At 39.0% G+C, this 20701-nt stretch overlaps 2 protein-coding genes and 2 non-coding genes across 4 annotated transcripts in view; 2 read left to right on the forward strand and 2 right to left on the reverse strand.

Moving 5' to 3' along the window:
- LOC148682191 (uncharacterized) overlaps positions 1-20701 on the forward strand; it is a 137174-nt gene that overhangs the window by 101786 nt on the left and 14687 nt on the right. The gene's annotated exons all lie outside the window — the stretch shown is intronic.
- Positions 1-20701, reverse strand: part of LOC108183502 (uncharacterized) — a 226544-nt gene that overhangs the window by 74793 nt on the left and 131050 nt on the right. The window lies entirely within an intron of this gene.
- Positions 4459-4540, forward strand: trnas-gcu (transfer RNA serine (anticodon GCU)). Its single transcript has one exon. It is a non-coding gene; the product is annotated as a tRNA-Ser (tRNA).
- Positions 20590-20662, reverse strand: trnav-uac (transfer RNA valine (anticodon UAC)). The gene has a single exon. It is a non-coding gene; the product is annotated as a tRNA-Val (tRNA).

Consider the following 20701-nt stretch of genomic DNA (forward strand, 5'->3'; position numbering starts at 1 on the left):
CACCAATAAACATGTAGCAAATTATAATAATAATGTAGATTAACTTGCACGCATATCTACATGAATAATCTGTAACAAATTAAAATGTAGATTAAAGTGCTTGCATATCTACACCATTATTACTGTAATAAATTAGCTCAAGGTTATTCTTCCCGCGCCTTTTCCACCGTTATAATGTTGCGAGTTATGATTTAGATTACAGTGCTCGCATACCTTCTGGACCATTATATATCTAGCGGGCTAGCTTAATGGGAGGAAGATTAATTTGAACAGGGCTTTAAATGAATCGACTCAGATCTGAACGAATGAATCGTCCAGCGATGCTATCAAAATAAAAACCCATTAAGTTTGAGCAGGGTAACAAGATTGAAGTTTAAGACATTAGATTCATAAATATATACATATATATAAACATATACATAAATATATATATATTTCTTTATACAAAATTAAACTTTATTGACTAATCTAACAGAAATTAACACCTAACACAAACACACATTCATACAAGTGTAGAGAAGAGTAAAGAACGTAAAGTAAGAGGTTGAGAGGATGTAATGATAGGAAAACCTCTGAGTTTGTAAGAGCAAACCAGGCGAACCAAACATAATCAAATTCAATATAACCCTTCTAGGGTCTTTTAGAGTTGCATTTAGTCTACATCAGTTAAGATGGAAATATACTTGTGTGCGTCCATGTGATGTAAGGAGCTCCCTTGGTTGAGCACGTGGTTCTGCTGGTTGTCCCTTTGTTCTCATAAGGGTTGTAGTGGGGTGAGTTGTTGTTTGAATTTGAAGCGGCAACAGGGGCCAGTTGTGTTGGCCACTGTTTTGCGACGCACTAACTTAACTAGACTCTTGATAGGAAATAACGAAAAGAAAGTGACTTAGATGTGAAGGTCCGAGCTGTGCAATTAACCCTTTCCGTCTTGGTCTCCGCCTGGTTTCTTGGAGGTTTCTTTGCTTAGGTCTTGTTCTTAGGTTGTTGCAGATGAAGAGGTTTCAGAGAAGAGAGTTGAGAGAAGAGTTATTTCTGAAGAAGTTGTAGAGAGTTTGAAGAGGTTTCAAAGCAGATGTTTCAGAGCAGAGAGCCGGGTTCAAGAGAGCTTCAGGGCAGAGAGAAGGTTGGTTGAAGAGCCGGGGGGGGGGGTTAAGAGAGAGAGGCGTAGCTTTGGTCCCAAGCTTATATAGGGCGGGTTCGGATCCACCCTCTATGGAAAGTTGACCAATTACAAACTAACTTCCTTGAATCATGGGTTTATGGCCCTTTGTCTGAGGCAGAGGAATTTGCATAGGCAAATTTTTATGCAAATTGAGGCAGAACTGTTAAAGTCTCTTAAAATGTTAATATGTTGCACTCGTATTAACATAAAATGTCAACGATTAATTAGTACAGCAAGCAAGCTTTACGACAAGTCTAAACTTGAACCGTTTATGAGTTCGTTTAGCTTTGGTAGGGTTAAACATTACATACAGAAGTATTAAACCCATCAATATTGGTACAGGAGCAAGGGAAACATTGCAAAACACATGATTACACATAAAGAGAGAGTAAAGTCTACATTAAAACATCAGTCTTTAGCAAGGAGCTTAAAGAAGTCCTGTTCAATTCAGTTGTGCTGTGCTGTGGGTACATTCCTTTGGGTCATAAATTCCTTAGAATCGAATTACAACTGACCATTGAGTCTTTCTTGAACAAAAGTTCTCTCATTTGTTGAATAAAAAGCAAAATAATTATGTGTCTGGTCAGCCTTATTTGTTACAGCTGCAATGCTAATCTTTCTCCTTTTGGTTTCTTGCTTTATTTTAGGGTTCCCACTCCAAGGTTTAAATTTGGCTACTGCGAAGACTAAAGATGAAGGCAACATACAAAAACAATTTAGAGGATGGCGACACACTTTTTATTCCACCTATATATTCCCTTTTATGTGCAAGCAACATTCCAGAAGATAAAACAAAACTAAATGACAGATTATTTTTTATTTTGTCTGTTTTCTTGGAACATTGTACACAATTTACAACCAGTTATTTATATATATATATATATATATATATATATATATATATATATATATATATATATATATATGAATTTAATCTTGAATTTCAAACAATCAGAACACGTTAAACTGTTACATTTAGCAACATACTGTTTAAATTCTAGCATTTTACATTATATGATATAGATGGAATTACTTATTTGGTTATTGAAATTGGATTTCAAATGGAAAAATGGAAAAGTCAATTTCTGACCCTGGTAAAGAACACTGATCTAGACTACATGGTAAAATAATCTAAAGTTTTGAAGCTGTGTCTCATATAATGTTGTGATTAAAACCATACAGGAAAATCGAAAAGTTTCTACATGACACAGAAAGGGAAACTTTCAAGAATCACTCCAGTAATTTAAGTCCAAATAAGACAATTAAACAGACACTTACAATGGAAAAAAGAGGCTATGTTGTAAAAATTTTTGGGGATGTTGTAAACTAATAAAACAAAGTGTTTTATTACATTGAATGATTTATATTGAATGATTTCTCAGCCTTTAAAAAGCAAATAATTTTTATCTACCTTTAAATTGACTATGTTTGTTTTTTCTGTCTTAGAGTAATGCTCGTCACTCACCAGGGGCCTGTTTCAGAAAGGAGGTTAACTGAAAACTCAAAAAAAAGTATTTTAACCCTGAAATGAGAGAAACTCTGGGTTTTCCGTTTCAAAATGGCAGGTTTGTTAAACTCGAGAAAGCAGGGTAAGTCAAGCCTGTTTCTGAAAGAAAAGTAACTTTAAATCAGAGTCAGTTACTGTGGTAACTTACTCTGTGAATCTAACCTGGTCAGAAGCAGGTTTTATTCTCTAAACTCAGAGTTTCTGTCGGTCTCCTCCCCTTTTTTAAAGACGAAGCGGTATTTCTCGCCTTAGCCTTACGTTTCCACCCACCTATTTTAATGCTCATTTTGGATACGTGCATAAAAACGATTGATAAAAACGTCATGATGCACATAACTTTTAAAAATATGCATAAAAAACGTGCATAACGTGCATAAATAGGATAAACTTTTATTCGTTAGAAAATGTGCGCATAAACTACGATGGAAACACTTTTACTGAACAAATTACAGTATGTACATTAAAAAAAAGATCATGATCATATGATATTTAAAATGTGTGTAAATGAACAAACCAGCAGGCTGAGCACACTGTAACATGTCTTAAATATTGTTTTAGTCATTCTAAAATGCCTTAACTGTTTCGGTATTAGTGTATATTATTAATTACCTCCGAGCGTCTGGTGCGTGTCAAGAGTCTCCGCGTCTCATGGCTTCAGACGCCCCCACGTGTTCATTGTGTTTCAGCATTGTCTTCTGACATCGAGGCGCAAGTACATTAATTAGGCTAAATAAAGAATTAATTGACGCAGCTTCTTCTACCACAGTAAATTCTGTTTTTACTGTTGATATTTGGTGCCAGTTTAATCAGAAAGTGACGATTTTTTTCTCTTTGACTCGTTGTATGGAATTTTATTCGCATCTTTTATGCAAAATTCCAGTTTTGCACATAAATGTATGTAATATATTTGGATGGAAACATAGCTATTGCCTACATTTTAGTCACACACAGAAGAACTGTACGAGAATGGCTTATCCTTTTTTAATAAATAATTAAATTAAATTCACCTTCGACATGCATGTAACTAGATTAATGGGATTATTATTCTTTCTAAAAATTATTTTTAGTACTGCTTACCTTCTAAATGTTATATTAACCTCTATCACTTGATCAATAAAAAAGGCAGACACACAAGTGCACTGTTAAATCATTTAAAACTAATAAATGTATAAAAAAGTTTAGAAAAAAATATAAATGTCACAAATTACATTACTTATTTTATTATACTTAAATATTTAAATACTTTAAGTGAAATTAGGCATTAACTTGAGCAGCTGTTTTCCCACGCTAACTGTCTCTTCTTCACTGATGGTTGCTTCTTTTCAAATATATACGCTCATATTTGCTATAACTTTGCATGAGAACATCAAGTTCAGCTGGAGAAAGAAATGGTGATCTCTTTTATAAGATATTGCCATAGTCACTCGTAATGCCTGCGCTCCATTGATAATGCCTTTTTAAAGTCGCGGTGTGCGCGCTTAACTCTGAGTTGGTCTACTCGAAGTTGATTGACTCAACTCAGATCAGCTGTTCTGAAACCGAAAACTCTGAGTTTTTAATCTCTCTGTAAATCAACTCAGAGTTCAAGTTTAAACTCTGAGTTGTTTGAACCTCCTTACTAAAACAGGCCCCAGGTGGAAGAGTCCATCGAATCCCATTTTTGTTGTTCATTTGATCTGTCGTTCATACGGCAAAACTGAAAGTCATGTTACTGAAAATAGTTGCAGAGACATACATATACAATTATGTGCCACAGTCCAGCCTCCACCAGAGAAGAAGGAAAATACATGACGAGGTGGCCGAGTGGTTATGGCGATGGACTGCTAATCCATTGTGCTCAGCACGCGTGGGTTCGAATCCCATCCTCGTCGCTCATATGTTCAGGCATTCGAGAGACCATGTTGTTTCTGTAGAAGTTCATTTGCTCTCACTCTTTTAGCATTTTGAAGGATGTTGTTGCAAAATTTTATGTCATCTTTATCGAAAATAGCTGCAAATACAAACATATATGCCATAGTCCAGCCCCCATCATGAGAGTGAGTACATACATGACGAGGTGGAAGAGTCCATCGAATCCCATCCTTGTCGTTCAAATGCTCTGGCATTTGAAAGAGGCCGGTGCTTCCGTGGAAGGTGTTTTACTCGCACGCTCTTATCATTTTGAAGGATGTTGTAGAAAAATTTAACGTCATCTTTACCGAAAATAGCAGCAAATACATAAAGAAATGCCATAGTCTAGCCCCCATCATGAAAGTGAGTACATACATGACGAGGTGGAAGAGTCCATCGAATCCCATCCTTGTCGTTCAAATGCTCTGGTGTTTGAAAGAGGCCGGTGCTTCCGTTGAAGGTGTTTTACTCACACGCTCTTATCGTTTTGAAGGATGTTGTTGCAAAATTTTATGTCATCTTTATCGAAAATAGCAGCAAATACATACAGAAATGCCATAGTCCAGCCCCCAACAGGAAAGTGAGTACATACATGACGAGGTGGCCGAGTCCATCGAATCCCATTTTTGTCATTCATTTGATATTTCGTTCATACAGCAAAACTGAAAGTCATCTTACTGAAAATAGTTGCAGAAACATACATATACAAATATGTACCACAGTCCGGCCTCCACTAGAGTAGAAGGAGAATACCTGACGAGGTGGCTGAGTGGTTAAGGTGATGGACTGCTAATCCATTGTGCTCTGCACGCATGGGTTTGAATCCCATCCTTGTCGCTCATATGTTCAGGCATTCGAGAGATCATGGTGTTTCTGTAGAAGTTCTTCTACTCTCACTCTTTTAGCATTTTGAAGGATGTTGTTGCAAAATTTTGTCATCTTTATCGAAAATAGCTGCAAATACAAACATATATGCCATAGTCCAGCCCCCATCATGAAAGTAAGTACATACATGACGAGGTGGCCGAGTCCATCGAATCCCATCCTTGTCGTTCAAATGCTCTGGCGTTTGAAAGAGGCCGGTGCTTCCGTGGAAGGTGTTTTACTCGCAAGCTCTCATCGTTTTGAAGGATTTTGTTGCAAAATTTAACAACATCTTTACCGAAAATAGCAGCAAATACATACAGAAATGTCATAGTCCAGCCCCCATCATGAAAGTGAGTACATACATAACGAGGTGGCTGAGTCCATTGAATCCCATTCTTGTCGTTCTTATGCTCTGTCGTTCAGATGGCAAAACTGAAAGTCATCTTACCGAAAATAGTTGCAAAAACATATGTAACCCCAGTGAAATAGTTAAATAATTATTTATAATATTATTTAGAGTAGTATAATCATATTATTATTATATCTACAAGTCTTTATAAATATAATAAACGAAATAAAATTCATGTATACAAATGTAGATTGAGGTAAAGTAACAACCAATCGTAGGAGCGGGTTGTTAGCTCCGCCCCTTCCAGCTTGCCGGTGTTCCGGAGAATTCAGTTCCCCCTTCACAGCGCATGCGCAAATGCAGTATCATGACGTCATGATTTTGTGTACTGAATCAGCTCATGGTGGCTTTCAAACAACTAAGGCCTTGGAAAAATAAATGCTACTGCATTTTATAATTACCTGTGTCTTTCATTATTTTAGCTAACTCATGATGATGTTTGTGGTGTTTAAAATGAGTTATTTATGTAAACTTTTTCACTTATATGGAGAGCATGATTTTGTACTGAAAACACGGGAAACATATTTTTCTAGATTGAGGAAAATGGTCTCCCTATATATATATTAATTTCTTAAGATTTATAGCACAATAAAGCAATGCTGGTAATGTTATTTTATAATTATGTCATGTCATGACATCATTTATATGATTTTCATTACTATTTTAAACAAATGGAACAGTTTTTCCAGAGGCTGAGGAAAATGGTTTACCTCTATATATGACTTTTTACGATTTAAAGTACAATACAGCAATGGAGTGAAAACACAAATTATGTAAATAAAAACAATTTGTATTTTAAGGATAAAAATATTTACAATTGTTGTTTAAATTAATTGAATTTAATTAAAAAAACTTTGTCAGTTAATTAAAAGTTGGCAGTCCTTTAAAAAGCACTAAATTGCTTAAATGATGGATTATTACAAATAAACAAAAGCATGCACCTGATTTTGTCCAGAAAGCACCTGGAAGTCTTTAACCCATCAGATTTTCGTCTATAAAATGTATCTAAGTTGTAACACTTTGGCTCTGTGTTCTTCAACACATTTTTTCAATGTTCTGCATGCTATTTGAAATTCATTCTCCTGGCAGCTAAAAGTAAGGCCACATGTAAGTATCAGCTTTTTGATAATTAAATTGTGCCAATGTAAGCAGTGTAAAAAAAATTTAATTATGTTTTTATTCCCAGAATGGATCCAACTCAGTTTGATGTTTTGTTAAATTATAAATGTCAAGGTATGTATCCTCCTGGCATTTCAAAAGTTGAGAAATATGTCATTCGACGGCGTGCACACCAATATGTTGTCCAGGGTAAGACTCTGTACAGTTTATTGTTTGTTCTTCATTCCTGTGCTTAAACATATTGGGCCAAAATGTATAGGGTATTATACATGTGGTTTTATTTGAGCTATTTGTTTGTTTGTAATAAATGAAATGCTGTTTTATATCCGTCATAAGGGCTCTGCTATACAGCTCTTAGTAAAAGTTTTGAAGGGTGCTGCAGAAGCAGACAGCATTTTCAGAGAATTTCATGCCAGTGAGGCCGGGGGTCACAGTGGAAAAGAGAAAACCATACAAGCAATTTCCAGCAGGTACTACTGGCCTGGAATGAGTGTTGAAATCGAAAAGTGGGTATGTTGCTGATAATCTTCATGATGAAATTGTAATTTAACCGTGGTAGTTTTTACCAAAAGCAATGTAATAATTACTTCATTTATGCTCTCTGTAGATCAAACAGTGTTCTGCCTGCCAGGTCAATAGACCCATCAAGCTCCAGGAGGAGTACGCTCCAGTAGTTGTATTGAATTATTATATTATATTGTATTATATATTATATGATATTCTATCCCTCTGTATACCTTTATTCTGTGTAGGTGAATGAACCATGGGAATTGGTTGGAATGGATTTGGTTGGGAAGCTGTCCATGACATCTTAAGGGCACCAATACATGTGTGTGCTTAGACTATTTTACAAAATGGGTAGAAGCATATCCCCTCACCTCAAAATCCGCAGAGGAGGTCTCCTGGTGCATTGTGAAAACATTTTATAGATTTGGTGCACCAGTGAGAATCCTTACAGATCAAGGAAGGGAGTTTGTTAATCAGGTCTGTATGGTAACTTGCTCAACATTTGAGCATTTTAGTAATGTTATGTCTGTACCAATGATTTTTTTTTTCTTTCAGATCAACAAAGAAATCTGTAAACTGTTTGGGATTGAGAGAAGTCTTTGTTCCCCATACCGTCCACAAACAAATGGGTTGGAGAAAATTAATGACACAATACAGAGGTAAGATTGTGTCATGTTGAGCATGGCTGTGGCTTGGTTATTTCAAGTGGGTATTATCATTTAATACCGTTCTCTTCAATATCAGGACCAAAAAACAGCTAACCACGCTGTTCTCCCCATTCCGATTGATCTTTGGAAGGGAGGCTCGTTATTTTTCACAGGTTCCTGTGTCTTTTGATGTAAGTTTTATTCACAAAAATTGCTTCCATTTTGTATTATATGTGTATTACTTATTGGTTTTATTTATCAGGTCAATGATACTGTGGAAGATGTCCTGCAGACTGAAATAGTTATGCCTGCCATACAGCTGCAGGACCAAGTATTTGAGGCCGTAAAAAAACATGCAAGCCTCAAGACAAAAGGTCAAGGGCAAGAAAAGAACATCTGGGGCTGTTGTGCATACTTTTGCTATTGGGGAAAGAGTGCTCCGAAAAAATGTGAGAAGTCAGCAGAGGAAAGGGGGGAAACTTGATGCTGGTTTTTTGGGGCCATTCACAATTTTGCAATTGGAGGGGAAAAGTGCCCATTTAATAAATGACAAGGGCGTGGAATTTCCTAAAATTAATTTAGATCATTTAGTTCCCTTTTATAAGAGAGGAACCTAGAATTCCACAAAAGATAAAGAGGCTTAGCCTAACACGGTCACCAGCCCTATGCACAAGCCCTCTAGACCTGAGCGCAACTCCTCCCGCCCCATGCTCAGAACTTTATTCAGCTGCACCTTCTACAGCCCCATGCACAAGCCCTCTAGACCTGAGCGCAACTCCTCCCGCCCCATGCTCAGCACTTTATTCAGCTGCACCTTCTCCAGCCCCATGCACAAGCCCACTAGACCTGAGCGCAACTCATCCCGCCCCATGCTCAGCACTTTATTCAGCTGCACCTTCTCCAGCCCCATGCACAAGCCCACTAGACCTGAGCGCAACTCCTCCCGCCCCATGCGCAGCACTTTATTCAGCTGCACCTTCTCCAGCCCCATGCACAAGCCCACTAGACCTGAGTGCAACTCATCCCGCCCCATGCTCAGCACTTTATTCAGCTGCACCTTCTCCAGCCCCATGCACAAGCCCACTAGACCTGAGCGCAACTCCTCCCGCCCCATGCGCAGCACTTTATTCAGCTGCACCTTCTACAGCCCTATGCACAAGCCCTCTGGACCTGAGCGCAACTCCTCCCGCCCCATGTGCAGCACTTTATTCAGCTGCACCTTCTCCAGCCCCATGCACAAGCCTTGTAAATTTGAGTGTCGCACCTCTGGTCACCTTGCCATCTTTTCCAGTCTCTGGGAAATCACTACCAGGCCATAGTGACTCTTTTGTCCACAACCAAAATGTTTGCATTTTGGTGGCTAAAATTGGGCCATACAACATTTTTTTTTTTCTATGGACTTGGCACGGCTGAACCCTGGCTAAGAACTAGAAGATCAGGTAGAGTAAATTACCAAATTTGACGTTGTAATCGAATAATGCCAATCTTGCCTCAGGATTAATTGTAATTCTGAAGTAACCAAGATCCTCGTAAAATGCTGGAGGGTTTTATTTAATGATTTTTTTTAAATGTGTAGGTTATCAATGCATACATCTCTTTATGCGTACGGCGACATAACCAATGTCAAAAAGGGAAGGCATTTATGAACGATTGCTTTGAAATGACCAAAATCTGGCATGGGTCATACAAATGCTTAAAGAAGGTATGTTCTTGAAATTCTAAATTGAATCTATGTGCTAAATATTTTATACAAGATTTGTATGAAGCAATGTGATTTTGTTTTTTAATAATCGATTTGGTCTATTTTGTAGCTTGATCCAGCCAAATATGAGCTGATTCTGGGGGTTATAAATGAACATAATCACTGGACTCTTGCTGTGAGTATCAATTGTACATCTAAACGTGTGTGTGTGTGTGTGTGTGTGTGCTTATTTATTTATTTTTTGTTTAATAGGTCATTTTTCCTTCCCTAAAAAAAAAAAAACTTTTTTTGGATCCATTGGGAGAGTCCCCCGAAAAAATAAAGAGGTGTCTGGAAGCAACAAGGTAAGAAATGTTTATTTATTTTTTATAGGAACAGACACCATAATGATATTTGTTTTTAAGAGCTTTTATGAGGAGTAAAGGCTGCAAAGTGTCAAGGTGGACCTGTGACAAAGTTCCTCATCCACTGCAAAAAGGCAGCACATCTTGTGTTTTTTTGTATGCAAGGTATGGAAAATAAGGTTGCTAAATTGACTTGTATTTGTTTTTAATGTTTTTTTTTTTTTTTTAAGTTTGCAGAAAAAATCTTACAGGATGACATGATCACCTTTTCTAATTCAAAGTAGGGCATAGACAAAATAAGAAGAGAAATTGCGGACACTCTTGTGCAGGAATCAGGTAAGTTAAGATTAGTTACTGCAAAAACATTGGTTTGTAAGTTAATTGAAGTTCAGATGCTCTTATTCTATATTAACATGACTTTTAATATAAATCTGATCCTTGTGAATTGCTGATTTATGTTGGTGTATGTATTTACTAGAAGATTTAACAGAGCTGTGTCAGTTTTGTGGACTCAGTGATCCAAGTGATAATGACCAAACCTCAGCTTGGGTAATATTTTAAACACCACACTTGTGTTGTGTTAAGGCATTGCTAAAGTGGCTGAAATTCTTACAACTTTTAATGTTTTTTTAATTTATTTTTGTGTGTATAAATCTTTCAGATTGCCTGTGATGGATGTAACCGGAGGTACCACCAATCATGTGTTGGCAACCCGCCAGTATGCAAAGAATATTTCTGCCCAGCTTGCACTAGTAAAATCCATAAGATGAAAACAGTTTTTTCTTTTTCCCGAAGTCCATCTAAATAAATGTTTGTTTTTCTTAAGTTGTCTTTTCCTGTGCTTTCATTGTTATGACTGCATGCTTTACAGATGACAACGATCTGATGTCGTAACATCCTAAATGGTGTCTCTGTATTTTGCTGTATAATTCTAAAAGTCTTAGATAAACACCATGACCAAAGTTTTCCTCTGAATGTTGCACTGTACACTGCATAAGTGTTGCTGTGTGTACGTGTATAAATCATAACATTTGCATTAAATAAGAATTAGCAATGTGATTAAAATATAGTATGGATTTTTTTTTACATTTAGGAATGTTTTTGGCAAAGTCACGTTTACAAATAATAATTCTTAATGTTTAATTTAACATAACCGGTTTCACACACCACACTGCTGATTCGCTCCGCTGGTGCGACTTCATTGCGTCATCATTCATGATACTGAATTTGCGCATGCGCTCTGGAGGGGGAACTGAATTCTCCGGAACACCGGCAGAGAGAGACAGAGCAGAGACGAGACCAGTTGGCAGAACAATAGAGAGGAGCAAACTTGAACAAAAAGATTAAAATACAGTATGTTATGATTCCTAAACAGTTTAAAAGTGATTGTAGTTGTACTAAATCAAGTTGTACCTGCAAAATAGTTGTTATTTATGAAGGTAATTCAGTTGCGAAACTCAAGAGCTTGCAAATGTAAATGTGAGCACTTGTGATAATAATATTTGTATGTGTAGGTTGAAATGTACACTTACAGCTCTGATGTGAACAGCTGAAATCCTCGATTTGCACACACACACAACAATCCACACACTTGTGTTTTAAATTCGAAGTTGCAGATTAATAGTTGTGTATTTGTAAAATGTCATTCACAAATACAAAGTGACAGACACACGTGTGCACGGCAAATTTGACTGCATCTTCGCTCTACAACCACAGGTCGGCACTCACAACCTCTCAGATTCGTCAGTACAACTACAAATCTCCCACGCTCTGACTTTTGCTACACATCTCCCGCGATCTCTGTAGCAGAACCAAGTGTGCCGCAAGCCTACGTTTGAGTGAAGGTTTCGGCCGTTAGATCGCCCCCTGGGGGCTGGCTGCAGTACAAGTCATAAAGCCCGCCTCCTCCGTGTTAATGAAGGAGACTTGAGCCCAAATAAAAAAAAATATTACACTTGCAATAAAATGTCCCGAAAGATAGTTCTGGTCGATTAAGGCACTGGTTATTGTGCTGAAATAGGTGCAGATCTTCATTTTTGTAAACAGTTTGTTTTTAGCAGTAATTTAATGCTGGGCGTGTCATCGTGATTGACAGCTGTGATTGACAGTTCCTCAAAGCGCGGCGTCTGAGCTTCGGCAGGAGACTGAAGTAGACTGAAATGTTATTATTCGATTTCTGTGTTATTTTACGATGACAAAATGAGTTCAGCAGTAAACTATAGTTTCTGACATACATGATCCTGGTGGAACACTGTTTATTCGCTAAGTTCAGGGCTTTTTTCGGGCTTTATTAGTTTGCTGATACACGCCTAGCCACCCAGATAGCAAAACACAGTTCCGGCTAGATTCTCGCCTGCCGGAGACTTATCTCTTAGAGCTCAGACTGACTAATGTTACCTCTGCTGGACCTACTCCGGATGCCTGGACTCACTGCCCGATTCCAGTCCGAGTCAATCGAGCCAGATGCGGCGGCCGAGCGAGCCGGCGCTGCCGCATGCGAGCCGAAATCAGCCCGCGACGCCGCGAGTAAGTTATGCGCTGCGGCCTGGAGCTGGCGCGATTGAATATATAAAACCCTCATATTTGTTAACGTTATTACATCCATTTGTGTTGATATGACAGCAAACGCATGCTGAGAAGTTCGGGGGGCGTAGTTGATTTTACATAAAGCGTTTGATTGGAAGCTCGACTCTGCTCATTTTCGCGGCTCCTCCTCTGGCTCCATCAGACAGTCCTTCTGCGCATGTCTGGCTCCAATTTCAGCAGTCTTTTGCGACAGTTTGTGCCCGTCAAGCAGGCGTTTTGCCCTCAAGGCGTTCAATGGGAAAAAGGGCTGTCGCGTCGTCCATATTTTTTACAGTCATTGAGCAGAACTCATCTGTGCACTCGCAGATGCAGAGGCGTGAGCAGCGCTGGGCAGGGGAGGGGCGGGGCTGGTGTAAAGCTGTTTGATTGGCTGATGCCTGACCAATGAACAATGCCAGCAGCCAACAGGACTGAGGTGCAAAATAATCATTTCCCACGATTATTTTATTATTTAGGGTTTATTTAAACTCTTTTCTGAAGAGATTCTTGTTAAAAATAATAAATTCTGTGGAAATGTACATACCAGTAAAAGAGCAGCAAAGCCAGTTTATTGGCTAGAGCCAGCCAATGAGATGGGGCGTTTCTGTTTGTCAGGACACAGGGCAGCTCACGTTGTTGGAGGCTCGAGCAATCAGAGAGTAAGTTATGATTTTTAATAATTATCTATATGTTCAATACTGTTAGCTAAGCTAAGGACTGTGCTGGGTGCTTCTCTTGTTTGTTTCTTATATAAGAAAACAGTTTTGAGTTATCTAGGAGCTGCTTTCAATCATGTTATATGGTTCTAAAGATACGATTCAACCCACATGAAATAAGAAGTTGTAATAGTATTTATAGTAAATAATAGTACGTTTTTGAACCATACTAACTATAGTAAACTGTATTATACAGTATATATTGCAGTATCTACAACTTTGTTAATGAATGCAACAGCACACTGTAATATTAACTAGCATGAACTTTAATAAATTAAAGTATATTTACACACACACACACACACACACACATTAATAGCAATTAAAAATAACACTAGGCGTTTCAGTTTCTTACAGATCATACCGGTTTTTGTTATTATAACCTGCATCATATCTATCTATCCATCTATCTATTTACATGTTTGTGTACAGTGTGTCCTTTATATCACTTTTTTAATTATGAAAGTTACTAACAATAGGTTATTTCTCAGTTTCCTGTAAGGATGGAGTGACAGGAGAGATCAGCATGTTTCAAGTCGATGAGGAACTCAGAGAAGCTGCATAGCTTGAATAGGATGTTATTTATGCTAAAGATGACATGATGATCCAGCTCATCTACAAACACTTCAAAATGATTCAGATCATTCAAGAGGAAGCCGACTTTATTTTCTCTTTTTTCTTGCCAAGATGACTACAGATTTGAACAAAACACACACTCACCCACAAACACAACTTTTATTTTGATAATTGTTTAATGTAGTATTTTTACACTTTACTGTAAGGCAGGGGTGTCAAACTCAGTTCCTGAAGGGCCGTAATCCTTCACGTTTTTAGTTGCAACCTTGCTTCAACACACTTAAGTAAAAGTTTCAAACAAACCTGAAGGACTCAATTAGTTTGATCAGGTGTGTTTAATTAGGGTTAGAACTAAACTTTGCAAAGCTGCAGCCCTCCAGGAACTGAGTTTGACACCTGTTCTGTAAGTGAAATGTAATTTGTCAAATAAAATTTACAGTCCAAATAAGTGCAGTGCAAATGTCTAGTTACTTGTATTGAAATATTTCAGGGTTTTTCCTTGTTCATAATGAGATGGAGGTGGTAAATCCAACTTCATCATTACCCATCAAATGTTATCTCCTCTTTAATACTTTGCTCAAGCCTTAACTAATGGTCAGAAAGCAAGCCATTGTGTAAAGCTGGATGATGCTCGCTGTAATAGAGAGAGATGATGACTGTTCAGCTTATATTGCTTAACCCTGCAGATGAGATGCTCAAAGTGGACCCTCAGCCGAGCGATGGACACTGTCTCCCTCACCTAGTTGCTCTTCCTTTGAACACACATATTATGTTGAAGGATGCAAGTTGTGGACCTAAATCAGATGCATGTAGATGTAAAAATTAGAAAGAAATAAAACTGCTTTAAAATGTATTAGGTTTTACATATAAATACGTGTTCTTAACAGATTTGTTTCAACTTGATATTTGCATAATAAATGGCATTAGAATGTTTAGTTTTAAACAGATAGCTATATTTCAATTTTTTCAAATTTAAGCTATATATATATATATATATATATATATATATATATATATATATATATATACATACATACATACATACAAGTATACTTCAATTTATTAAAGTTCATGCTAGTTAATACTACAGTGTGCTGTTGCATTCATTAACAAAGTTGTAGATACTGCAATATATACTGTATAATACAGTTTACTATAGTTAGTATGGTTCAAAAACGTACTATTATTTACTATAAATACTATTACAACTTCTTATTTCATGTGGGTTGAATCGTATCTTTAGAACCATATAACATGATTGAAAGCAGCTCCTAGATAACTCATAACTGTTTTCTTATATAAGAAACAAACAAGAGAAGCACCCAGCACAGTCCTTAGCTTAGCTAACAGTATTGAACATATAGATAATTATTAAAAATCATAACTTACCCTCTGATTGCTCGAGGCCTCCAACAACGTGAGCTGCCCTGTGTCCTGACAAACAGAAACGCCCCATCTCATTGGCTGGCTCTAGCCAATAAACTGGCTTTGCTGCTCTTTTACTGGTATGTACATTTCCACAGAATTTATTATTTTTTAACAAGAATCTCTTCAGAAAAGAGTTTAAATAAACCCTAAATAATAAAATAATCGTGGGAAATGATTATTTTGCACCTCAGTCCTGTTGGCTGCTGGCATTGTTCATTGGTCAGGCATCAGCCAATCAAACAGCTTTACACCAGCCCCGCCCCTCCCCTGCCCAGCGCTGCTCACGCCTCTGCATCTGCGAGTGCACAGATGAGTTCTGCTACAGAGATCGCGGGAGATGTGTAGCAAAAGTCAGAGCGCGGGAGATTTGTAGTTGTACTGACGAATCTGAGAGGTTGTGAGTGCCGACCTGTGGTTGTAGAGCGAAGATGCAGTCAAATTTGCCGTGCACACGTGTGTCTGTCACTTTGTATTTGTGAATGACATTTTACAAATACACAACTATTAATCTGCAACTTCGAATTTAAAACACAAGTGTGTGGATTGTTGTGTGTGTGTGCAAATCGAGGATTTCAGCTGTTCACATCAGAGCTGTAAGTGTACATTTCAACCTACACATACAAATATTCTTATCACAAGTGCTCACATTTACATTTGCAAGCTCTCGAGTTTCGCAACTGAATTACCTTCATAAAAGCTCTTTATGTCCACCTCTTCTTGCTACCTCCATCCTAACTTGTGCGTGTCTGTCTTACACCTCGCACATTGGGAAATTCCCCCCGCGCAGTTGTTTTGGCGCTGTTTGTATCTGAAACTATGGTCTGAAAGCAGCCACTCACATGACAGCAGGGAAAGGCGCAGCCAATCACAATGTTCATATGTGTTTGGGGGCGGTGTGACTGGAGGAGAGAACGTGATTTAACCCTTTCGGCATGTCTAGGTTTATACTTACAGTGCGATGTTTTTAAGTGAATTAAATTATTGGTGGGGACATTTTGGTAGTTTGTGGATATTGGTGGGGACATGTCCCCACCGTCCACCCTAAATCTACGCCCCTGTAACTGAGTGTCCAAAAGATACACAGAGTGCCCACCGGCCCTGCACGCACTGCTTGACATGAATAAATCTGTTAGCGATATAACTGTGCTGTTCTCACGGGTGCTGTCTGATACTGCACTGATGCTTTTGACATGTACTGCACCTTATTATATGCATTCGTCATGTTAATAGCAATACCGGTCTTTTCATGAGTAGCGATATTAGTTTACTCAGTGTAGGCCCGTTTGCGATGTCCGTTTAACTGAGTGATTGACAGCTGATATTTCAGTGCTAGAGCAGTGGGCCAATAAGAAGAGCGCGAAGGCGGGGCAAGGATTACGGACTTGGCTTTGTTTACTGCAGCAAGTTGACATGACAACTGTTTTAAACCATTCCTGAGCGCTGCGTTTCCCGTTTCAAGCACAGAGATGCATTCAGCATGAATGTCTCCCGAATCCGCGCATGTGGTGAACATTTTGCACAGTAAAAACTGGTCGCACACAACACATTCATGCACTTGCAAAAATGCTCCCAAATATATTTTGAGGTCGCATAGATAAAATTTCGGGCACATATGTGAGCAAAATGGTCGCAATTTCAAGCCCTGCCATACTAGTGTCTTTTTTTATGTTACTTGTGCTTATTTTTCAGATATCCTTCAAATTAAATACTTGTGCTATTAATTAAATACTAGAGTTTTCAAAATATACTAGTGCTTACTCATTAGACACTGGTTTATTTTATTAGATACTAGTACTTATTCATTAGATAGTACTAATTAAATATATAGTTTTTATTTATTAGATACTAGTACTAATTTTATTAGTTACTAGTAACTATTCTGTTGTTTAGGTCTTGTTTTTGGTCTAAAACATTAGACCATGTTTACACAAAGATGGGGTAGACTCCACACTCCAGGACAGGTTTCAACACACAGACTGGGGTATGTTTGCTTCCCAGGCCACACATGGCTTTCACACAGACATTGACAGTTACACTTCCTCTATTCTGGAATATATCAACACCACCATAGATAGTGTTACAACCCAGAAACAGATCACTACATACCCGAACCAGAAGCCATGGATGAACAAGGAGGTGTGCCTCCTGCTGAAAGCACGCAACACTGCCTTCAGATCAGGCGATGCACAGGCCTACAGCACTTCCAGGGCTAATCTGACGAGGGGCATCAAAAAGGCCAAGCACTGTTACAAGCTAAAGCTAGAGGAGCCCTTTATAACTCTGATCCTTGGCGCATGTGGCAGGGCATCCAGGCCATCACCAACTACACACCCAGCCAGTCCACACCCACAGACGTCTCCTTCCTGAACGAGCTAAATTACTTTTATGCCTGCTTTGAAAGAGACAATAAAAAACCCTACACCAGGATCACTTCCTCCACCGACCCCTCACCTATCACACTCACCTCCTCAGAAGTACACACCGCACTGAGTCGTATCAATGTGCGTAAGGCTGCTGGACCAGACTGTATTCCTGGGCAAGTCTTCAAAGCATGTGCAGAACAGCTCGCTGGGGTATTCACAGACATTTTCAACCTGTCGCTTAACCTAGCAGCTGTGCCAACATGCTTTAAAGCCACCTCTATTGTGCCAGTGCCCAAACACTCCAGCCCAACATGCCTGAATGACTACCGCCCTGTAGGACTCACACCCATCATCATAAAGTGCTTCGAGCGGTTGGTCCTGGCACATCTAATAGACTCTCTGCCATCCACACTGGACCCACATCAGTTTGCCTACCGTGGCAACAGGAGCACAGAGGATGCAGTCTCTATAGCACTGCACTCTGTACTTACACACCTGGACAATTAAAACACTAATGCACAAATGCTGTTTGTGGACTTCAGCTCAGGATTCAACACTGTCATACCTTCCAAGTTACTGATCAAACTAAGAGACCTGGATATCGACACATCACTATGCAACTGGATTATAGACTTTCTGACTAACAAACCTCAAAATGTTAGATCAGGTCACATCTGCTCCACTAGCGTCACACTCAACACTGGTGTACCACAGGGCTGCTGAGCCCGTTCCTCTACTCCCTTTTTACCATCGACTGCAGGGCTGTGAATAGATCCAACACCATCATCAAATTTACAGATGTCAGATGCCAGTGTCAGGTTCTGCATTGCAGGCTCGCTATTATGGCTCGTATGTAGTTAAAGAAAAGGTGAGTGAACTTGACTATGTGATTGCTACTTCTGACAGAAAGAAAAAACTTGGCTGTGTCACATAAACATGCTTAAGCCTTACTTTGAATGATCGTCAAATGTGTCTAGAGAGAATGCTGCTGTTTTAACTGTGTTGCCCACAGAGACTCAGTTGACTGACGAGACGCTGTCCGGTGCTGAAATTCCTGATCACCGTGCGCTGTCCAGTGCTGATCCGTTGATCAGTCCTTTGTCTCCCATTGTTGCTGACGGCGTGTTGTTGGAGGAGGAAGACGTGGAGTTTCCTGCTCCTGAGTTAGTGGCGGGAAGACAAAAAAATTCTGAGATTGTCCAAAACCTTGACTTTTATATTCTCGGATGTTCCTACCCGTACGTCTTTAATTGAGCATGATATTGATGTGGGTGACGCGTTACCAATAAAACAGCATGCTTATCGGGTAAGTCCAGAAAAGAGAGAACAGATGCAATAAGAGGTAAATTTCATGCTCGAAAATAACATCGCTGAACCAAGCTCTAGTCCATGGAGTTCACCCTGTTTGCTTGTAAAGAAATCTGACAACACATTTCGATTTTGCACTGATTTTAGAAGTGTAAATGATCTCACCAAGCCTGATAGTTATCCGTTACCTCGTATGGAGGATTGCGTGGATCGCGTTGGGAATGCGGTTTTTGTTTCAAAAATTGATCTGCTCCGAGGTTATTGGCAGGTGGGCCTTAGTGACTGTGCTAAGGAAATATCTGCGTTCGTTACACCGGATCGTTTTCTAAATTACACCGTAATGGCTTTCGGCCTTCGAAACGCACCGGCCACTTTTCAACATTTAGTAAACCGGGTAATTGAAGGCTTGCAGAACATCGAAGCGTATTTGGATGACTTGGTTATTTATAGCACGTCTTGGTCTGAGCATATAAAACAACTAGAGACCTTATTCAACCGTCTGTCGAGTGCCAACCTCACTATCAATTTGGCAAAGTGTGAATTTGGTCGAGCAACTGTGACTTATCTTGGGAAAGTTGTGGGTGGTGGACAAATCGTCCGGTTGAGTCAAAGGTGGAGGCAATTCATAATTTTTCAGTGCCCACTACGTGCCGTGAACTCCGTCGCTTTTTAGGGATGGTTGAATACTACAGAAATTTTTGTAGAAATTTTACTGTAGTTGCTTGTCCCTTAACTGACCTTCTCAGTCCAAAAGTACCATTCGAATGGTCTGAGGAATGTCAGATGAGTTTTGAGAAAATAAAAGCCATTTTGATTAGTTCTCCAGTCCTATCTGCGCCCAATTTTTCTTCTCCTTTTATTCTTGCTGTTGATGCAAGTGACACTGGTGCAGGTGCTGTTCTCCTCCAGACAGATATAAATGGAATCGAACACCCTGTCTGTTTCTTCTCGCGGAAATTTAATAAACATCAGCGAGGTTACTGAACCATTGAAAAGGAGACGCTCGCACTTGTCCTTGCTCTCCAAAATTTTGATGTTTATATTGATTCTGTTTCTTATCCTTTAATTGTTTACACAGATCACAACCCCTTACTTTTCATTAGTCGGATGAAAAACCACAACCAGCGTTTGATGAGGTGGAGTTTGTTTTTACAAACGTTTCAACTAGACATTCGGCACATCCGTGGAAAGGATAATGTTATTGCGGACGCTTTATCACGCGTCTGATAGAATAAATTGTAGTTTTTGTTTCAGGTAAGATGTTTTTTCTTCCCTACAATTTATTCACTTAAGGTGAAGGGTGTTACGTGGGTCTGTGTTATTTAATTAATCTATTTATTCCCGGTTTGTGCTTGTTGCGATCAACACGGAAACCTACAGACACAACAAGCAGATAACCCTTTTTTATTGGGTGCCTGTCGACGATCATTGCTGGTGCGTCAAGTGGATGCTATTATTTTCTCGCCAAAAGAAGAGCACTGTTTCTGCTCGGTTTCGAACCGAAGACCTTTCGCGTGTAAGGCGAACGTGATGACCACTACACTACAGAAACCCCACAAGTGCTTTCACCAGCGAAGTTAGGCCTCCAAGG

Source organism: Danio rerio, chromosome 4 (genome assembly GCF_052040795.2).
Source record: "Danio rerio strain M-AB ecotype USA chromosome 4, GRCz13ab, whole genome shotgun sequence".
NCBI lineage: Eukaryota > Metazoa > Chordata > Actinopteri > Cypriniformes > Danionidae > Danio > Danio rerio.